Raw genomic sequence first — 20853 nt, forward strand, 5'->3', positions numbered from 1 at the left:
CTCTCTCTCTCTCTCTCTCTCTCTCTCTCTCTCTCTCTCTCTCTCTCTCTCTCTCTCTCTCTCTCTCTCTCTCTTAATGTTTTTATGTAACCTTTTTTTTCTTTTTTTTCCTAGTCATAGTAATAGTAAAATAGTTTAGTCCCTCTTTAGGGCGAGGGCCAGATGCAAAAAAGCATATCTATGCTTATTCTTGTCACCCTCGAAAAATAAAGATTTGTCATTTGTCATTTGTCTTTCTCTTTCTCCCTCTCTCTCTCTCTCTCTCTCTCTCTCTCTCTCTCTCTCTCTCTCTCTCTCTCTCTCTCTCTCTCTCTCTCTCTCTCTCTCTCTCTCTCTCTCTCGCTCTCTCTCTCTCTCTTTTTTTTTCTCTGTCGCTTTCTCTCTTTGTTTTTCTCCCTCCTTCTCTCTGTTTTATCTCTCTCTCGAACCCCCTCCCTCCCCCTTCTCTCTCAGTCTCTCCCTCTCTATTCCCTCTGTACTTTTTTCTCTCTCTTTATTTCTCTCTCTCTATATATATATCTCTCTCTCTCTCTCTATCTCTCGCTCTCTCTCTCTCTCTCTCACACACCTCTCTCTCAGGCTGTTTTTACACCCCCGGTATAGGGGTGTGTATAGGATTCGGTCGATGTGTTTGTTTGTTTGTGTGTTTGTGTTCGCATATAGATCTCAAGAATGAACGGACCGATCGTCACCAAACTTGGTGAACAGGTTCTATACATTCCTGAGACGGGACCAGTCAAACACACGGTTAGGGAGTTATTGGTGGATTAAGATTCTACAAGGACTTATAGAGGGACATATTAATGGTCAAAGGGAAATAACCTTCTCAGTTGGTGGCAGTGAGAATGGTAAGGACGGGGGTGTTTTTCCTACCTCGGAGGAATTTCTTGTTCTCTCTCCATCTGGCTTTTTTTCACCTAGCTCCACCCACCCCCCCACCCCCCTCCTTTACCCCGGCCGATGACATGAAAAAGTTGAACTGACAAGTCTATATAGTGCCCTACTGGCAGATCGCCAGGCAGAGAGGAGTTAATAAAATAACATTCTGAATCAGGGGACTGAACTCGGAGCAATCGCTAAAGGCAACAGACAGCGATCGTGGCATGGCATTCCACCTTTTCTGACTTTGGCGATAACTCCAAACTTTGCACAATGCCTTCCTTCAAAAACACTCGTGACATCAGTCCTGTCTGTAGGGTATGGATTGCTACGTATATAAATAGCATGGGATGCTTCTGGTAGTTTTTTCTTGGACAACTTTGCTTTTAGTTTTATTTACTTGTAAGTTCTATCCAAGTTATTTGATTTCCTCCTAAAGGTTATAGTTCAATACATGTATGTCAGACACCAAAGGGGGAGACTAATATTTGGTTACAAGGAGCTGCCTTCACAACAATAATTGAGCTGCAGAAGCTTCTTCTTCTTCTTCTGCGTTCGATATGTATGGCCGTCATATCGTCAGATCGGTGGTTGCCATGAAGTCCGCAGTCTTCAGCAGTTCGGCAGCGGGTCCCCAGCGCTTGGTGCCCAGGCTGGTGTCTTCTGGCCAGTAGTGCTGGCGTGCTGTCTCCAGGTGTGGGCAGGTCTGTAGAATGTGCTCAGGGGTTTGTTCCTCTGAGCCGCACTCACATTGGGCTGTGTCGCGGAGTCCCAGTCTCTTGAGGTGTTTGTTCAGTCCACAGTGACCCGTGCGCAGGCGAAGAATGGTGGTCTGGCTCCTTCTGTTCAACTTGACGAGTTGATCTGGTCTTTCTGTGGGCTGTAGTTGTTGTTCTTTTTCTTCCATTCAGTTTTTGACTTCCGTTTCAGAAAGGTCTTGGCTTCAGTGTATAGGAAGTGGAGAGTTTGCAGAAGCAACAATTTGGTTATGGCATGAACTGTTCCTGACACCGAGTTTCTGTTCGCACATTTCTGGTTTAAAGCGTCAAAACAAACAAGAACATCAAAGTGAATGTTCAGACTTTCAGAAGTAAAATATTAATGGTAGAGTTATTTGCATGGCAGAATTTACTGCGAGGAAAAAAACCCACTTCCACCATGGTTCTTCTCCATGAGGTAATGTAACAGTTATACAAAGAGTTCTCTTAAGGGGTGTAACTTTCGCACAATACCGTGGACCGACGCCCCGCCCCCCCCCCCCCCCCCCCGAACGAACACTGACACACACTGACACACACACACACACACCAATGTCCCAAAGGCGTCATACCATGAAATGTAAATAAAGCATCGATGTTTTTCTTGACGGTCAGCTGGTGAAGTTGAACTGTTTCGGACAGCATCTCAACTCGACAATGAATGTTATAACCCTGACAGCAATTCAATTTGTCTCCGGGCCAAATATTCCCTTGTATTGCTTGTGGGGAATTTGAAAATAACCGACATTGGTATCAATCCGAAATGTAAGACATCAAGGTGAATGCTCACCGCCCAAAAAGAAAGAAAGAAAAAAAAAACAAAAAAAAGACAAAAGAGGCAAAAAAGATGGGTTGAAGCAGGCTGCATGCAACTGAGGTCACACACACACAAAAAAGTCATCAAGGTGAGAAAATCTGTCAGATGAGTTTATTTGCACAGACAGACCATTCACACATAAAACTCATATTCATCACACTCAATATTACTTTTGACTTGTTATTATCAAGCTTATTGGCCCTGATTTTTTTTTCTGTCAATGCATCGTATTTGTAAGGAGTAGTTAAATGTTTACAAGCCGTACGAATGTTACCCGCGCCAGGACATAAACCAATGGCTGTTATGACGAACTGCCAATTCTTGTTCTTGTTCTATCCCCAAACAGCCAGCAATCTCATGATTCAAACTTAGTTTCCAGCCGTTTCACACGTACAACAGTTAATACTAATCATGACATAAGACACAAAAGGTACGATGTTTAAGAGTTAATTTACACGTTGGCAACACACGAATGGATACCAGCAGCAGTGCAACACTCTTGAGGTACTTGACAATATGTATTCTTATGCAAATAGTACCTCACATTTTTTTTAACACGTTTTCATTTTATTCAAGGGAAAGATGTGCGCTGTCTTCAACCCGATTGTCTTCTTAGGTAAAGCACTGCACGTTTTCACAAGCTCCTGTACGCGGCCGAAAAATCACGTCACACAATCATGATATCTTTACAGAAGAATGTTGCAAGACTCACCTTATTCTGGGACATCAGCTCCGCATAGTTTCAGAATGAAAACACAAGCCTACTCCCCCCACACACAAATTTCAGCAACCAACCATCACACGTTTTCAACAAGCAGTGCACAGCACACCGGCGCAGTTATTTACACCCACATTTAGTGCAACGCCTGACAGTGACTGATGGGGCGGTTTTCACGTGCAATCTTAAATGCAGTACTTCCCGTGTTAACGAGTCGGCTCATCATCACATGCATATCTTTACTTGGGATAAGACCATCATTCTATTTGGACACATACCAACAATCAAACGTCTGGATGTTTTACATGCATAGTGGGCATTTGCGGGTAAAATATTGTCCCCAAAACAACCCGTAAATAATTATTCGCAAAATTAATTATTTAAATAATTCTAGTACTGCACAGGGAGCAGTCAGGATGATGTGTTTTGGTATGTGTTCGAATGGAGAGATGGCCTTATCCCACGTTAAAGCCGCTTGGGCAATATTGATATACTCAGCAGAGCTGTTTTCACGAGAAGGACTCAGCCTTTAGACCGGTGTAACACGAGAAAATTACTCCCACGAGATTTTTACTCCGGAGTAAACATTTCGTACGAAAAAGTTACTCCCTTTACGAAAAAAGCACTCCCCCATTTCACGAGAAAATTACTCCCCAAGACAGGTGAGTTCCGAGTAAACATTTTGTACAAAAATGTTACTCCCATGACGAATAAATAACGAATAAATTACTTCACCCAAACACAAGCTATTCAACTTCCCATGCCAGGTGTACGAAATGTTTACTCCCTTGTCCCCCTGTTAGTCTTGGTGGTGGAAGGGGTGGAAGGAGGGTAGCGCGACATTCGTGTGCGCGAGATCACTTATTGGCATTATCCCTTCGCCCGCATCCCATTTTTGCCTACGAGATTTTTACTGGAGGTAAAATAATGGGGAGTAAAAATTTCGTGGAGGGAGTAATTTTTTCGTGCCTTGGGGAGTTCTTTTCTCGTACGAAAAGTGTACTCGGAGTAAGAATTTCGTACGAAATACTTACTCCGGAGTAAATTTTTCGTGGAGTAAAATGTTCGTGTTACACCGGCACAGCTAGTGCAAGAGCAGATCTGTCGGGACGCAGGCTGTATTTTTTGGCCACAGGAGATGCTGTAACTCCCTGAGGGGAACAAAGGGACACAACACAGCTACACCAAGGTTGCCCAAAGTGCAGTCGGCTCTCATTACAGGCAAAAGGGTGGCCTGGTACGGGCTGCATCAGGTAAAAACATTTCTGTCACTAACCAGTGAGGTTTGGGTGGATGTGGGTGGGAGTGTGTTAGGATAGGATGTGGGTGGGTGTTAATGGATGCAAGGAATCTCACGAAGGGTGTAAAGGTGTGTTAGATACCTGCAAACACTTTGCACATGACAAAGATCAGAGATCGGCACACAAAGTGGGTTAAACATGGACACTTGGATATGGCTTATATCGATGACACCTGACATACCTCTGCCGTGTTACACTTTTCGTGCTTACAGGTTGTAATGTTAACCGTAATTCAAAAGAAACAGATTCTGTCACTACTGACTTTAAAGTCAGAGAGATTCACCGGAAGACCGTTAATCGGCGAAAATTATATAATCTATTTGTCATTACATGACATCAGAGCTGTCAAAAGCGGGGTTGTATTATAAACCCCAAGTGGATTATCTGACGTGACAAGTACTCCGCTTCGCTCAACCTAGCATAGGGCGTCATCGCACAAAAAGAAACCTTCAAAATCTCCACACCTGATGGAACTCTGGAAAGGGAATTTCTGTACTGTGTGTGTGAAATTCCGTCGCTGCCTTTCGGTGATTGGTCAATAAATTTTGCGGATAGTTGTGCCAACGTTGTATAATGTCGATCACGCTTGATGCATGTCAGTTACTTGATTTGCTTTCCAAACGGCCGATACAACGTGAAAGGCCAATGGGGCAGTTCAGCTCTAAAACTCACCGATGTCCTTGTACCGAACGGCTGAGGATACGTTAACACAAAATACCGAGATCATCTTTATGCTTTTTACGGAGCAACATACGGCCTATACGTTTAACGTCAGGATCAAGTCATGTCAAATCCGTAGAAGGCAGTAGAAAACTGCAGCTTAAAAGTCGACAAGGAACAAAATGAAGCCACAGACTCTTCAGTGGCATTTCAAGTCAGCTGTCCTCAGACTCTCACGCTAGCCTATAGTAAAGGCGTTGCTGGAATGACTGTGTCGATCAACTTGAACAATCAAACAATTTCGAAAGCAGAATAAAACAAGAACCCCTTGTGGACCACAAACAGAGAGAGAAAAAAGATAGAAAAGGAGAACGATAACAAGACCAAGGACAAACGTAGGTCTTACAGAATCCCAACACAATGGACAATACCGCACAACAGTACCAGTTTACAGACCAACACCCCGATACCAACAACCAGGGGAGATAACACGTCAAGTAGAACAGACGGCGGTTTTCTCAGGTGCCAAGCCGCGCTGCTCTGACAGATAGTGCGTTCCTGGCGTAGTGATACCAACGGCGCCATGCCGGACTAAGTGCCTATAGGCAAGGTAAATAATCGTGGCTAATTGGCGGAGGTGCCAGACACAAAAAAAGAGAAGCGACAATGAGGTGTTGGACTGAGCTGACTACGCACGTGGGAAGACTGGACATGGGTAGGCCTATCCTAACGGCTCGGCTGGTTTTTGCCCTCTGTGAGCGCCCTTTGCTTTGCGAAGGACAAATTGAGCGAGATAATAGAAAACCTGCCATTTTTTAGGTTAAGAAACACAATATATTTTTGGTCGTATTGGGCTCTGTTGAGTGGGAGCGGGCGTTGGCTGTAGCTCGAGTGAAGGATCTTCAAACACAAAACACAAAGCTTCGGTTTCTTGTATCCTGAATATTGTTTTTTCTTTTTTTCTTTGAGTTTTTTTTTGCAACTTTGGTACTTGCAATCGCATGAAAATTCTGCTGTTCGAAAGCCATTGTTTAGATCAGTGATTGTAGTGTATGCGGAAGGAACGATAACTCTTGAGAGCAAAAAAATGTGCCCGCAGGGAAGTGAACCTTCCTTATCTTTCGCACCGGAGAGCTATCCAAGCGGGGTATTGTGCAAGTTGGCTATTCGAGGTGTCGGTGGTCACTGACATAGCGTCTGCACAGACGTTTAGATGATTGTAATAGATTGCCCTGTATCCTGTTTTCCTACCTAACATAAAACAAACAAAAGAGAGAGAGAGAGAGAGAGAGAGAGAGAGAGAGAGAGAGAGAGAGAGAGAGAGAGAGAGAGAGAGAGAGAGAGAGAGAGAGAGAGAGAGAGAGAGAGAGAGACGAGACGAGAGGGAGAGAACACCGTGCACACACACACACACACACACACACACACACACACACACACACACACACACACACACACACACACACACATACACATACACACACACACACTTGTTACCAGATAACAATTATATTGATTTTTCATCCAATATCCATTTTCCCTTCCTGTTTACGACTGTTGGAAAAAAGAGGCGCCTTACATAACCAAGAATTTCAGCCGGATGATTGATTGCAGACGACACGTCACTGACAAAATCCAATCCATTACCAAAGCTAAATCGAGTTTCGAAACTGAAATGGAAATAACTGAGACTCCTGTAGCTAACACATTTTTACCATGTCTCCTCTCTTTGGTCAAAGTCAAAGATTTGATTTATTGCAAGAATGAACACAGAATTGTCAAAATGATTCAGCCACAAACCGGTAAACACTTACATATATGAACTATTAATGTAATTGACTGAACACGTAATATATTTCACAAATTGAACACAGCTTTCTCATTATAACTATACTAGGCTGTGCTTCATCCAAAACGCAAAATCGATTAGTAGTACACATGCAGTGTCATTTTGTAGATGCGTTCAGTCATCTCGATCTCAGTCACGCAACATTCTGCGGTTTGCTAAATATGCCAGCTAAAAAATGGTGACTGTGTGTTCACGTAATGGAAAAATGATGCAAGCCTTAGACTAATCCGCAGCACTCTCTTCAGACACCATCATTATGTCTATCGTTATCGAAAATATGCCCGGTATGTCAAGAACCGAAGCCCTAAAGAAGACACCATTACAAGCCAATGAGTCTTCGGCACACTAGACTCTATTAGATAACGCCAGCTATTTCAGAAGCAGCATACTTCCTGAAAAAAAGAAATCTCGCCGTCGCGTGGTTGTCTGCAACTTTTCACAACCCAAGTAAACTGTTTATGTCTTGTCTGCGTGATAGGGGAAAACCTATCAGGGGAGATTTAGACGGTTTCTAACGGAACTGAAAAAGGGATGTCTTTTCGCAACGACTGTATTGCAGCAGTACAATAATCTCCCTTCGAAGACATTGGTAAACATATTTCATTTCCACTGAAAGGTTTTGTGTTTGTTTGTAGAAAAGCGAAAAGTGCTCAGTGGATGATAATAATATTAGCAGGCGGCAAAAAGACATGCAGGAAGACAGATAGAGAGACAGATAGACAGACAGAAAAAACTTAGACAGACGGGGACAAATGAAGACAGACAGCCGCAAGTTGTCTATGCACTGGCACGTGCAGCTGGTGTAGTTATATATAAACAGAGACAGAAATAGATTGACGGATAGAGAGGCAGGGAGAGAGAGGCAGACGGGATTTAAGGGTCACAAACATGCAATATTGCATGCGTTTCTGGACACTCTGTTCCTGTGCCATATTAATCAAGCACAAACTGACGTGTCAGTTAATTCAACTGATGTAAGTATTTGGGGAGCCGGATCTTCTTCTAGTGCACTTAGATATATGTGGGTTTGAAATCTATCCAGAGTGACAGGTCGTGCACCCTGTCTCTCTGTCTGGCGTCGTCACAAGAACACTACTAGGTTCACGAGAATGTTCCACGTCATCAATCTACACATTGCGCACTCGGAAGACGAGTCGTTGGAAGAAATGGGTGACTGAGTAAGAATGGCATCACTGAATCATACAAACACGCACATGTATATGCACCCACTCACACCGAACACACACACACACACACACACACACACACACACACACACACACACACACACACACACACACACACACACACACACACTTGAAATACACACACACACACACTTGAAATACACACACACACACACACACACACACACACACACACACACACACACACACACACACACACACGTACGGAGCGAGAGAGAAAGGGGGGGGGGGGGGTAAGGTCTAGCGAACTTTTCAAGAAAACGTTGATGAGAAAAGTAAGTACAGATCTAATATTCAGCCATTCATACAGCACTGCACTCTTGTTCTAGCGTTCTAGCTAGCGCACCATGTAAGTTGGAAAATGACCAAATAACCTGGTTTCTTGAAAACACACACACACACACACACACACACTTGAAATACACACACACACACACACACACACACACACACACACTTGAAATACACACACACACACTTGAAATAAACACACACACACACACACACTTGAAATACACACACACACACACACACACACACACACACACACACACACACACACACACACACACTGAACTGCACGTACTTGCACACCCCGACAGCACAAACTTGTGTATTCCAAACACTGACAAACTTTACTACCACAATGACTGTGCCAAATGATACAGAAATGGGAAAGCCAGGAAGTATTCGTTTACAAAACAAAAACAATTGACGAATCACTTCTTTGACTGAAAATACTGCTTGGTACCTTAGCGATATGTGCATTACCTTTAAAGAAAGGACAACTTAAACATGACAAGAATACGCCTTCAATAACGTCCAACATCTCAACGACAACAACAACGACAACAACAACAACATCAACAACACAGCAGCAGCAGCAGCCCGTCGCGATATAACCTTCGTGGTTGAAAACGACGTTAAACACCAAATAAAGAAAGAAATCAGCAGCAGCAGCAGCTAGATGAGCACTGCAAACACGACAATGAATAGTCTCTTCTTGCTCCAGGCTCTGCATTGCAAAGTCGATATATGCACACAACCAGTAAGGTTACGGTCTTACAAATGGTATTGTAGGTATAAGTCCATTTAGGGTAAGGTCTTTCAAGGCAGGCATAATCTGTTAAAGGTCAGGTAATGATGTAAGAAGATTTAAGTTAAGCTTTCTTTTTCTTTTCCGACTTATGCGAGTGTGTGGTGTATCTTATTCTACGAGTTATGCCGACAAAATAACATACACTTTGGGTGCAGCTCTGAACACGTCTGCAATGTAAACGAGAATCTGTAACTTACCTACATCTTTACTGATTAGTTACCACCCATCGCATGTTGTCTTGGTTCCCCAAGCATACAACTTAAGTGTTGCGACTGAACAACAAATCTCACCGGCGTGCAAGACTTACTCATAATCTGCACGAAAATGTAAGCATGTGTCTTCATCAGCTTTCGTGAATCATCGCAAGACCCTGTTGTTACAGAAGACAAGACACTGTTGTGAAAACAAGCGAAGCAAAGTCTCACTGGCATAGAAGACATATATTCAATAATCTGCCCTGAAATGTAAACTTACACCTTCGTTAACTTCCAAGTATCATCTCAAGGCTCAGTTAGTATATTAGACAAGAACCTGTTGTGGAAACAATCAGGCAAACATATCTCACGGGATTACAAGAATCGGTCGATAATCTGTACTGACATGTAAGCATACACTTTCCTTAACTTCCGTATATATATCAACTTGGTATGTCTTACTGTCGTGCAAGAGTAATGTAGAGTCTGACATGAAAGCATACACTTTCGTTTCTTGTTGATACGTACGACAAGACCACATTGGGGTGTGCACGCTAAAGATCCCACGATTGACAAAAGGGTCTTTCCTGGCAAAATTGTATAGGCATAGATTATAAAATGTCCACCAAAATACCCGTGTGACTTGGAATAATAGGCCGTGAAAAGTAGGATATGGGCCGAAATGGCGGCGATCTGCTGGTCGATGTGAATGCGTGATGTATTGTGTAAAAAATTCCATCTCACACGGCATAAATTGATCCCTGCGCCTTGAGTCCGAGTCTGGAGATACGCGCGCGATATAAGACTTCATATAAGACACTGTTACAAAAACAAGCGGAGAAAAAAAACTCACTGCATGGCAAGGAAGAATTATTCGATAATCTGCACTGACATGTAAACATACACTTTCGCCAACTTTCGTATATTTCTCCAGTCCTCTTTGTTTCATCATACAAGATCTTGTATAAACAAGCCGCCAAAACGCTCCCTGTCATGCAAGAATTAGGCTATTCGATAATCTGTACTGATGCGTAAGCACACCGCTTCATCAGCTTCTGTGTATCATCTCATGACTTAGTTGCTTCGTCAGACAGATTCCTGTTATGGCAACAAGCGGTATCCAGGATGATACAAAACACTGCACATTGATTCGGTAAACAACGCCAATTTCAGGCACCTCGAAGTGACATTGAGCGAGAAAAGCGCTCGTGAAATTGACATCGGAGAACAAAAACGCTGTATTTGTTTTCAAGGGGGATAACTGGGACATTTCGGCCGCAAGGTCAGATAACACTATCATTTTATCTAATTCTCCAAACAATTGGATGTATGAATTCACTTCGCCTTCTTCAGGAGTAAACTCTGCCCTGAGGTTGTTTTGATAGGAATATATACGATAAACTTGACTTTGACACCATGTGTGTGTGTGTGTGTGTGTGTGTGTGTGTGTGTGTGTGCGTGTGTGTGTGTGTGTGTAACAGACAGTAAAAAAAGTAAACTTTTTGAGTGATATCGCGCGTGCAAGAGAAACTTGTCTGCTCGTCAACCAGTGGTTTTGTGGTGTGTATACCCCCTGCCTGTCTTTTTGTCTGTATTTCTGCCTGTCTGTCTGTCTGCATACATGTGCGTTCGCACGTGGAAACATTAGTTTAAACAAAACACTCAAAGAATCAGCGTTTGATTTACTATTGTCATTCATCATACCTTCACATATCAGTCCTGTCTCACCAGAAATCATTAACCGCTTATTTATTTTCCTTGTTGTTTACCTCAACCACAAAACTCACTCAGCATTGATTGTTATTCACCTAGCGAGTACAACGTTGTTGTTTCATCAGTAAACACACACACACACACACGTAAGCAGAATTTTTATCACAAGAGAGAAACGTGCGTTATCTGTTCACTGGGGCACGTGCAAACACGCACTTTGATGCCAAGATTCGAGATGTTTTTGTTCTGTTTGCACTCAGCCCTTTGTTGAAGAGCAAACAAGAACCCTACTTTTCAGACGAAAAAGAAGAAGAAGAAGAAGAAAAAGAAGATCCAGAAAGATCTGAGAAAGTCAGGTTTTAAGAAGCTAGGGTACGTGGGAGTTTGAAAAGAGAGGTAAATTTACAGACGTTATGAACAGAGAATGTGAAGCAACAGCTTTGATCTTCAAATGAGAACAGGGATGAGGTTGCATGTGTTTTGTTTTGTTTTGTTTGCTGGTGTGCTTGGTGGTCTGCGTGTACGTTTCTTGTTGTTGTAGCAGCCGCGGTGGTGGTTTCAAAATACGAATATCAGTCTAGGTCTAGTTCTTGCCCGTAATCGCTGACAGCAGCACCACCATCACCACTACCACCATCATCATCAAAAACAACATCAACAACAACATCAACAACAACAACAACCAACAACCAAACATCCAGTAACAAATGCTTTAACTTTCAACTTAAGCCTGCCGACGCCAACAGAAAATTGCTGACTTGCTTTTCTTCCATCCAGCAATAAACTCCGCTCCCTTTGATCAAGATTGCAGATCCGTCAATCCTAGAGCGGAAAATATTTTTCAAAGGCAAATTAATGTTCCACGAAGAAGGTTTCAGGAACATTTTTCTTCAAGTTTTTGCCATCAAACTGTTTTTTTGAAGAACCATTTTGTTTAAGAATTCGTCAGGAAGCAAGTACGTTATTCTAAACTCTCCCTCAGGTCGTTTGGTTAGAGAAATCTCAGGTAATTAGCCATTAACGCTTATTTTAATAGTTACGTCATGCCAGTCTGAACAGCATAACAACACGCCGGATATATAGCTACATCGTGTTTTGCAAGCATAACACGAAACTACTGTCCTCATAACATGAAGGAGGCTAAGTAGGCCTAGAAATATCCCTTAAACAGCTTTGCATGTTACAGCTCTCATTTAAAACAAATATTATTGTCATCATTTTCACGAGTTTTCATTCACAAACACCTGGGAAATAAATCTCATGTTCCCCATGCAATAAATCGAGGTGGTGGTGAATGGGTTTGAGCTTTCAGGTGAAACGTGGATTGTCAAAGTAAAAGCCAATCAGGCTGATTGTTTGATGTGTGGAACCATCGCGGCTTTGGATTTGTGTTTCCGAGGACAACGATTGTAAGCATTCACTCTCAAAGACCCAATCAATGTTGATGATTACCGCGGCGACTCATGGTCAATTTGCAACTTATCTCTGACGATGCTTTGTGGCCCGGAGTTGGATTCTAAAAATTCGTTTCCCTGTGGGTTATTGTGCATTTTGTTGCACAACCAAAATGATGACAAAAACGATGTTTGGTGGCTTGTCGTCAGACCAGCATTTTGTTGTTGGTCCTCGGGGAGCATATCGCCTTTTGTCTCATAATTATCAACCGCGGCCTTCGGCCTTGGTCGATAAAGATGAAACAAAAGACGATATGGTCCCCTTGGACCAACAAACAAGTCGCGTAAGTCGAAAATACCATATTTAGTCAAGTAGCTGTCGAACTCGCAGAATGAAACTGCCATAACGAGAGAGAGGGAAGGTAGTAGTGGTGGGGGATGTGAAATTAATCAAAAGTGATAGAGTGAGGGGTTAAACAGTGCAAGCTCATAACTCATAACTCAAACTCATAACTCATAACATTTTATTGATCCAACAAAGGAAATTAATTTAGTCATCAGCACATATAGGTCATTAATTAATAACTATAAAAGAATAAAAGAAGAAAATTCATAAAACCCATGATATAAAAATACCCTTTTTTCTTGCACACCTGACACACCGACACACCAATACACATGGATACATGCCTACATACATACCTACATACATACCTACAAACATACCTACATACATACATACATACATACATACATACATACATACATACATACATACATACATACATACATACATACATACAAGCCTACTTTAGCGCGGTAGTGGTTACGCTATGCTGCATAGCACGCTTTTCTGTACCTCTCTTCGTTTTAACTTTCTGAGCGTGTTTTTAATCCAAACATATCATATCTATATATTTTTGGAATCAGGAACCGACAAGGAATAAGATGAAAGTGTTTTTAAATTGATTTCGAAAACAAAATTTTGATAATAATTTTTATATATTTAATTTTCAGAGCTTGTTTTTAATCCGAATATAACATATTTATATGTTTTTGGAATCAGCAAATGATGGAGAATAAGATAAACGTAAATTTGGATCGTTTTATAATTTTTTATTTTTTTTTACAATTTTCCGATTTTTAATGACCAAAGTCATTAATTCATTTTTAAGCCACCACGCTGAAATGCAATACCGAAGTCCGGGCTTCGTCGAAGATTACTTGACCAAAATTTCAACCAATTTGGTTGAAAAATGAGGGCGTGACAGTGCCGCCTCAACTTTCACGAAAAGCCGGATATGACGTCATCAAAGACATTTATCAAAAAAATGAAAAACACGTTCGGGGATTTCATACCCAGAAACTCTCATGTCAAATTTCATAAAGATCGGTCCAGTAGTTTAGTCTGAATCGCTCTACACACACACACAGACACACACACAGACACACGCACATACACCATACCCTCGTTTCGATTCCCCCTCGATGTTAAAATATTTAGTCAAAACTTGACTAAATATAAAAAGCTGGTCTGTCAACAAGCCACCAAACATCTTATAATCAATCAATCAATATGAGGCTTATATCGCGCGTATTCCGTGGGTACAGTTCTAAGCGCAGGGATTTTTTTTATATATATTTTTTTTTATGCAATTTATATTGCGCACATATTCAAGGCGCAGGGATTTATTTATGCCGTGTGAGATGGAATTTTTTTACACAATGCATCACGCATTCACATCGGCCAGCAGATCGCAGCCATTTCGGCGCATATCCTACTTTTCACGGCCTATTATTCCAAGTCACACGGGTATTTTGGTGGACATTTTTATCTATGCCTATACAATTTTGCCAGGAAAGACCCTTTTGTCAATCGTGGGATCTTTAACGTGCACACCCCAATGTAGTGTACACGAAGGGACCTTGGTTTTTCGTCTCATCCGAAAGACTAGCACTTGAACCCACCACCTAGGTTAGGAAAGGGGGGAGAAAATTGCTAACGCCCTGACCCAGGGTCGAACTCGCAACCTCTCGCTTCCGAGCGCAAGTGCGTTACCACTCGGCCACCCAGTGCAAAACACACTCGTCTTCTTTCCCATTCTATCGAAATACATACAATTAAATATTGCCTGGTTGTAACGAAAAAAGAAAGAAAGAAAGAAAGAAAGAAAGAAAGAAATTGTAAAAAAAAGGATAGAAAGAACTCGAAAGGGGGGAGGGAAGGGGGGAAATTGGGAGGTAGCGGATAGGGAGGGGGAGATTGGGAGTAGGGGAGGGTAGGTTGGGAGGTAGGGGCTAGAAAAGAAGCAGTCTAAAAATTATAGGCACATTAATTTACAGATGTCACAAGTTATGGCAAACTAGCACGTACAGAAGAGACAGATTATATCGAACATTTCTTTTATTATTGTATAAAAATAAGCAAAGTGTGGAATCTTGTTGAAGAAGCCTTCTTCACCGCTTGTTCAAAAAGAATTCATGTTGATGTGCGGGATGCCCTTTTTGGCCTAGTTAAAAAGAATTCTATTTCATCCGCTGAAGCAAACTATGTCAATTTGCTGATAATGATTGCAAAAATGTGCATAGGTATTTATAGATACGGTACCCCTTTAGAGATCGGATGTATTTTTGAAAGAGTTAAGTTTAAGAAAAATAATTGACTTGTGACTCGCATATATGCTGCTATCTGTGAAATTGAAATAAAGAAACGTTAGGTAACAAAAGGAGAAATGATGACGGAAGAAATATAGGACAAAATGTATAAAAAAAAATTTAAAAAAATAGGTGGAGAGAGAGAAGATAGAACGAGAGGAGACAGTGAGAGAGGAGAGAGAGAGAGAGAGAGAGAGAGAGAGAGAGAGAGAGAGAGAGAGAGAGAGAGAGAGAGAGAGAGAGAGAGAGAGAGAGAGAGAGAGAGAGAGAGAGACGAAGCAAAAAAGAAGAACAAAGAAGAAGACAGAAAATTCCGAAGAACAAAATTCAGAAAAAAACAGACAAGTCGAAGAGAAAGAAAGTGGATGCAGAGAAAGACAGACTAGGGAGTGAGTCAGAGAGAGAGAGAGAGAGAGAGAGAGAGAGAGAGAGAGAGAGAGAGAGAGAGAGAGAGAGAGAGAGAGAAAGAGAGAGAGAGAGGAGAGAGAGAGAGAGGGTAAATGTAAATAAAAAAAAATTAAAAACAATTGTCCATGATCTGTTTACTGTCCATTGAGTGTGAAGCTGAGAGAAAGAGTGAGACTGAAGGAAAACAATAACTTAATAAGAATTAAAATGATTATAAAAAAAAATTTAAAAAAACTTCCGATATAAAAAAAAAAACGCACGCACATGTGTGATTAACAATGTCTGATCTCCTAGAAGAAAAAACAAGTCGCGTAAGGCGAAAATACAATATTTAGTCAAGTAGCTGTCGAACTCACAGAAGGAAACTGAACGCAACGCAACGCAGCAAGACCGTATACTCGTAGCATCGTCACTCCACCGCCCGTGGCAAAGGCAGTGCACGTGGAATTGACAAGAAGAGCGGGGTATTCGTTGCGCTGAGAAGGATAGCACGCTTTTCTGTACCTCTCTTCGTTTTAACTTTCTGAGCGTGTTTTTAATCCAAACATATCATATCTATATATTTTTGGAATCAGGAACCGACAAGGAATAAGATGAAAGTGTTTTTAAATTGATTTCGAAAAAAAAATTTTGATAATAATTTTTATATATTTAATTTTCAGAGCTTGTTTTTAATCCGAATATAACATATTTATATGTTTTTGGAATCAGCAAATGATGGAGAATAAGATAAACGTAAATTTGGATCGTTTTATAAATTTTTATTTTTTTTTACAATTTTCAGATTTTTAATGACCAAAGTCATTAATTAATTTTTAAGCCACCAAGCTGAAATGCAATACCGAACCCCGGGCTTCGTCGAAGAGTACTTGACCAAAATTTCAACCAATTTGGTTGAAAAATGAGGGCGTGACAGTGCCGCCTCAACTTTCACGAAAAGCCGGATATGACGTCATCAAAGACATTTATCAAAAAAATGAAAAAAACGTTCGGGGATTTCATACCCAGGAACTCTCATGTTAAATTTCATAAAGATCGGTCCAGTAGTTTAGTCTGAATCGCTCTACACACACACACACACACAGACAGACAGACGCACATACACCACGACCCTCGTTTCGATTCCCCCTCGATGTTAAAATATTTAGTCAAGACTTGACTAAATATAAAAAGAAAAAAAAAAAAAAAAAAAAAAAAGAACAAGCAAAAGATCAAAGCCGGCCACTTTAACGTGTAAACAAGAACTACTCCAAATGCCCACCCGTTTCAATGTCCGCGGAGGAACTCAACCGACTCCGGGTATAGAAGCGTGTCTTGTGTTGTGGTAAGGTATATATTCTTGTGTGTGTGTCCTGCTCCTCGAGATAGTGGCGCTGTTTTAATATCTGTCGTTGTAGAGTGATCGACAAGAAGAAGAAGAAGAAGATATCTGTCGCTGTGACCCCATTATGCGCGCCACTTCCTACGGGCGAGGTACACTTTTAAAGGAGATGCAGCCTTATTATGTAGAGTTATGATCTTGAACATGACTCTGAATGAACTTGAATGATCTTGCAGTTTTACTGTCTCTGAAACTGAAACAATCCACCATCCCCACCCCATCACACATGCACAAGCTAAAGAAAAAGAAAAAAAAAAAAAAAAAAAAAAAAAAAAAAAAAAGAAGAGAAAAAAAAACAAACAAAAAAAACTAGCACGTCTTACAAGGGCAGGGGAGGAGGCGGGTTTAAAATTAACTGAAAAGGTTGGGGGAGAAGGGGGGGGGGAGGGTATTGTGTCTTCGATTAGTACCTTGCCGGAAGCTTTCAGTGCGGCTACTTGAAGAAGATGGTGTTATTTTAAATCTATCGTGACGGTCAGAAGGGTTACTTTATCATTCTGACCTTGGCAGGCAGGAGATGCACGGACCACATGTCTACCAGCTACAGGCAGCAGGGAGGGTGAGTGAAAGGCTATCACCGGAGTGAAGTCAAGTGATATACTACGCCAACATTCTTTATACGTCATTGCCAGCACCGCTTGTTCAGCGTAAATGGAACGGTGATGGCCGTTTAAATAACCCTGTATAGGTAGGAATTCGAACAGTGTTCAGGCCTGAACGTAGAGGTCGCTCTATGCTTTTCTTCTACAAAGCTTTCATGCTTTCTGGACCGTTCAGTAAGTTAATCTGTACTGTGAAAGTCAAGTTGTCAACGTTTTCTTTGGATACCAAACAAATATGTCTAGACTCAGCCAGATTCTGAACTCGTTCGTGACACCCCTCCGCCACCTCCCCCCCCCCTCCCCTCCCCACCACAACCCCCGGTCTAAAACTTCCCCTTTATAAAAACGTTTTTTTGGTTTTTTTAGATTGACCGCTCATGAAGTCAGTGAATTTACATTTTTAAGACTATTTTACAACCGGATTTTCATAGAGTTTGGAAACTTGAAAGGGGATGGAGGGGGAAGGGGGGGTCCCCTAGCATACCGCTCCACCCCCACCTCCCTCTTCAGTCCCCTATCGCTGGAAGCCGGCTTAATTGGCGTTTGCAACAGCTGGTCAGCCGATTGATAGTTAAGCTGCTAAATGTACCAATAAGCACGAGGGCACGTATACCTTCACCGTGGAATGCTCTGTGGGATGCGTGGAAAATAGCCACACTTCTTTTGCCGTCAGATTCCAGATTTGACTGAATATGTTTGTTAGTGCTTGTTTGTTTTGACTACAGGTGTGTCCAGCTGCCTCGCCGGGATTCGTTCCCGGATTTCCAATCGTGATCTGTATGATGTGTGTATGTGTGTGTGTGTGTGTGTGTGTCAGTGTGTGTGTGTATGTGTGTGTGTGTGTGTGTGTGTGTGTGTGTGTGTGTGTGTGTGTGTGTGTGTGTGTGTGTGTGTGTGTGAATAAAGAGAGAGAGAGAGAGAGAGAGAGAGAGAGAGAGAGAGAGAGAGAAAAGAGTAAGAGACTGAGAATGAGTGAGAGAAATAACTCAGAACTCAGAACTAAACATAGTTTAGTTGCTTTATGGGGGTTCAAACAAAATAAACACCCCAAAACACACACACCGACAAGGCCAATAACCGGTATATAGTGAGTTCAATAACCTCCATACTGGCTCAGCCCATGCGTGACTTTGCAGCCAATCGGCCGTACAGCCTTCCCCTGTTCCTGGCACTATAAGTAATTGAAAAGCAGCCACGAGTTCACTAACTTTATGAGAGGGATGCTAGCCTGTCACGCCACTCAACCGTTAGATAATGAAAAGTGTGACTCTTTTGGCAGAAATCCGATCGTCTGGGCTTCCTTCCAAAACATCCTTTCGAGCAACAACTGAGTCGGGAAACAAACCGTGATGATGTTGTTAGCCTGAAGTGAAAAAGTAATGAATTCGGTTATGCATGCTGCTTATGAACAGTTGCCCCGATTGTGTGCCCAGCCAGACCCAAAGTTATTTAGCAAAATTGCCCTTGTCCTGTCATGAACTGAGGTGACTTAGAGATTCCTTTCTGTTCCAACGATCACGTACACCTTTACATTTATGTCCAATGTTTTACATGCCGGGGACAAGAACATCCTTCAACTTGGACACATACCAAAATTCAACAGCATCACACACACACACACACACACACACACACACACACACACACACAAACAAACACACACACACACAAACACACACACACACAAACACACACACACATACATACATACACACACACACACACACACACACACACACACACACACACACTACACTGAGAGACAACTAATAGGACTTCACTGTCAGTCTAGGGCAATACTTATGTAGACAGATAGTACCACTACTCGACATGAATAGTCTCCACTCCAAACTTGCCAAACACCCTGAATTTTACGGGACTACAAACTGCAAACCCTTATCAGACACCGGAGAGCTGGCTCATCGCATCAGGCACCAAACAGCAGGGGCAACCCAGCACACGCCTGGAGCGGGGGAGAGATGAAAACACAGGAGATACAAACTTGGCATTACTTCACTCACAGACAGGCATGCACTCAAGTATAGTGCTACTTCTCTCTATGGCGGCACACTTGTGCCAGAAGTGAATTTGAAACACTATCTCGGTGACTACTTGAAATCTCAAATATTGCCTTGTTCTTGACATTTACAGAAATTCTGTTTGTGCTAAAAGTTTTGCTTTTGTTCCATTTCTCCAGCGGAATTATACATTAAAAAGGCTTTATTTCTATTTTTGATGAAAGACTTACATAATTAAACAATGTTTTTTTGTCCTAGTAATAAGAAGTGCAAATTAAAGACGGTTCACTAACTTGAGTACACCACACAGAGCATCCTTAACTCAGGTCAAAATGAGTTTGGCTCATTCTCTCCCTGACAGGATGCCTTGAGTTTCCTTGTCTGGCAAGGAAACCGATTTTTTTTTTTAACATATTTAGAGCTTTTTGTAATGTGTTATTGATATAAGCAGATTCGCGATCGTCGATAATGATTTTTCATGGTGTTTTGTAATTTTTGAATTACAGAGGAATTTTTATATTGGACAGTTTCAAGCGAGCTATTTTTCGCGGATGTATTTACTGTGCAAACAACTCTAAATATGGCAACAGTGTCACGTGATAATCCACCGTTTGGTTTCGGCGGTCGCTGGAGCAGACGATTTTTTTACAGTGATGCAACCATACATCACGGTCTCCTTCCGGCAGCAGTCCCAAAATTTCGACTTGTTTTGACCTTAGAACGATGTCTTTATCATAACTGTGAAGAACAGAACGGAGACAACTGTCGAAGTCGGCCAATCTGCAATCATTTTCGCCTCGCGAACACTGCTAGCGAACATCATATGGGAGATAACTCTGTATTCTTCTTTTGATAGATTCGCGTGGGTCTGTAGCGTCCGGTCAGAGGGACTTAAAGCGATAGCGCAGCGTGGAGCCGCGATGATGAATCAGAATGCACACAGAGAGTATGCAATGTTCTTTGTATTCCAACTTTTACGTCCCACTTCTATGTCATTATATTCGCATGCAAACCCCTAACTATTATCATTTTTGACAATTAAGCAATGATCCTTAAAATCAATGAAACCAGTTCTAACAAAAATCATCGTGATTTTTTTCAATTATCACTTTTGGCGCAAGAATACCGTCATACATCAGCCTTTGATTCACCTCCGCGCTGAAAGTGGGCGTGGCACACGAAACACGTGCAGTAATGAA

The sequence above is a fragment of the Littorina saxatilis genome, linkage group LG7 (genome assembly GCF_037325665.1).
Source record: "Littorina saxatilis isolate snail1 linkage group LG7, US_GU_Lsax_2.0, whole genome shotgun sequence".
Lineage (NCBI taxonomy): Eukaryota > Metazoa > Mollusca > Gastropoda > Littorinimorpha > Littorinidae > Littorina > Littorina saxatilis.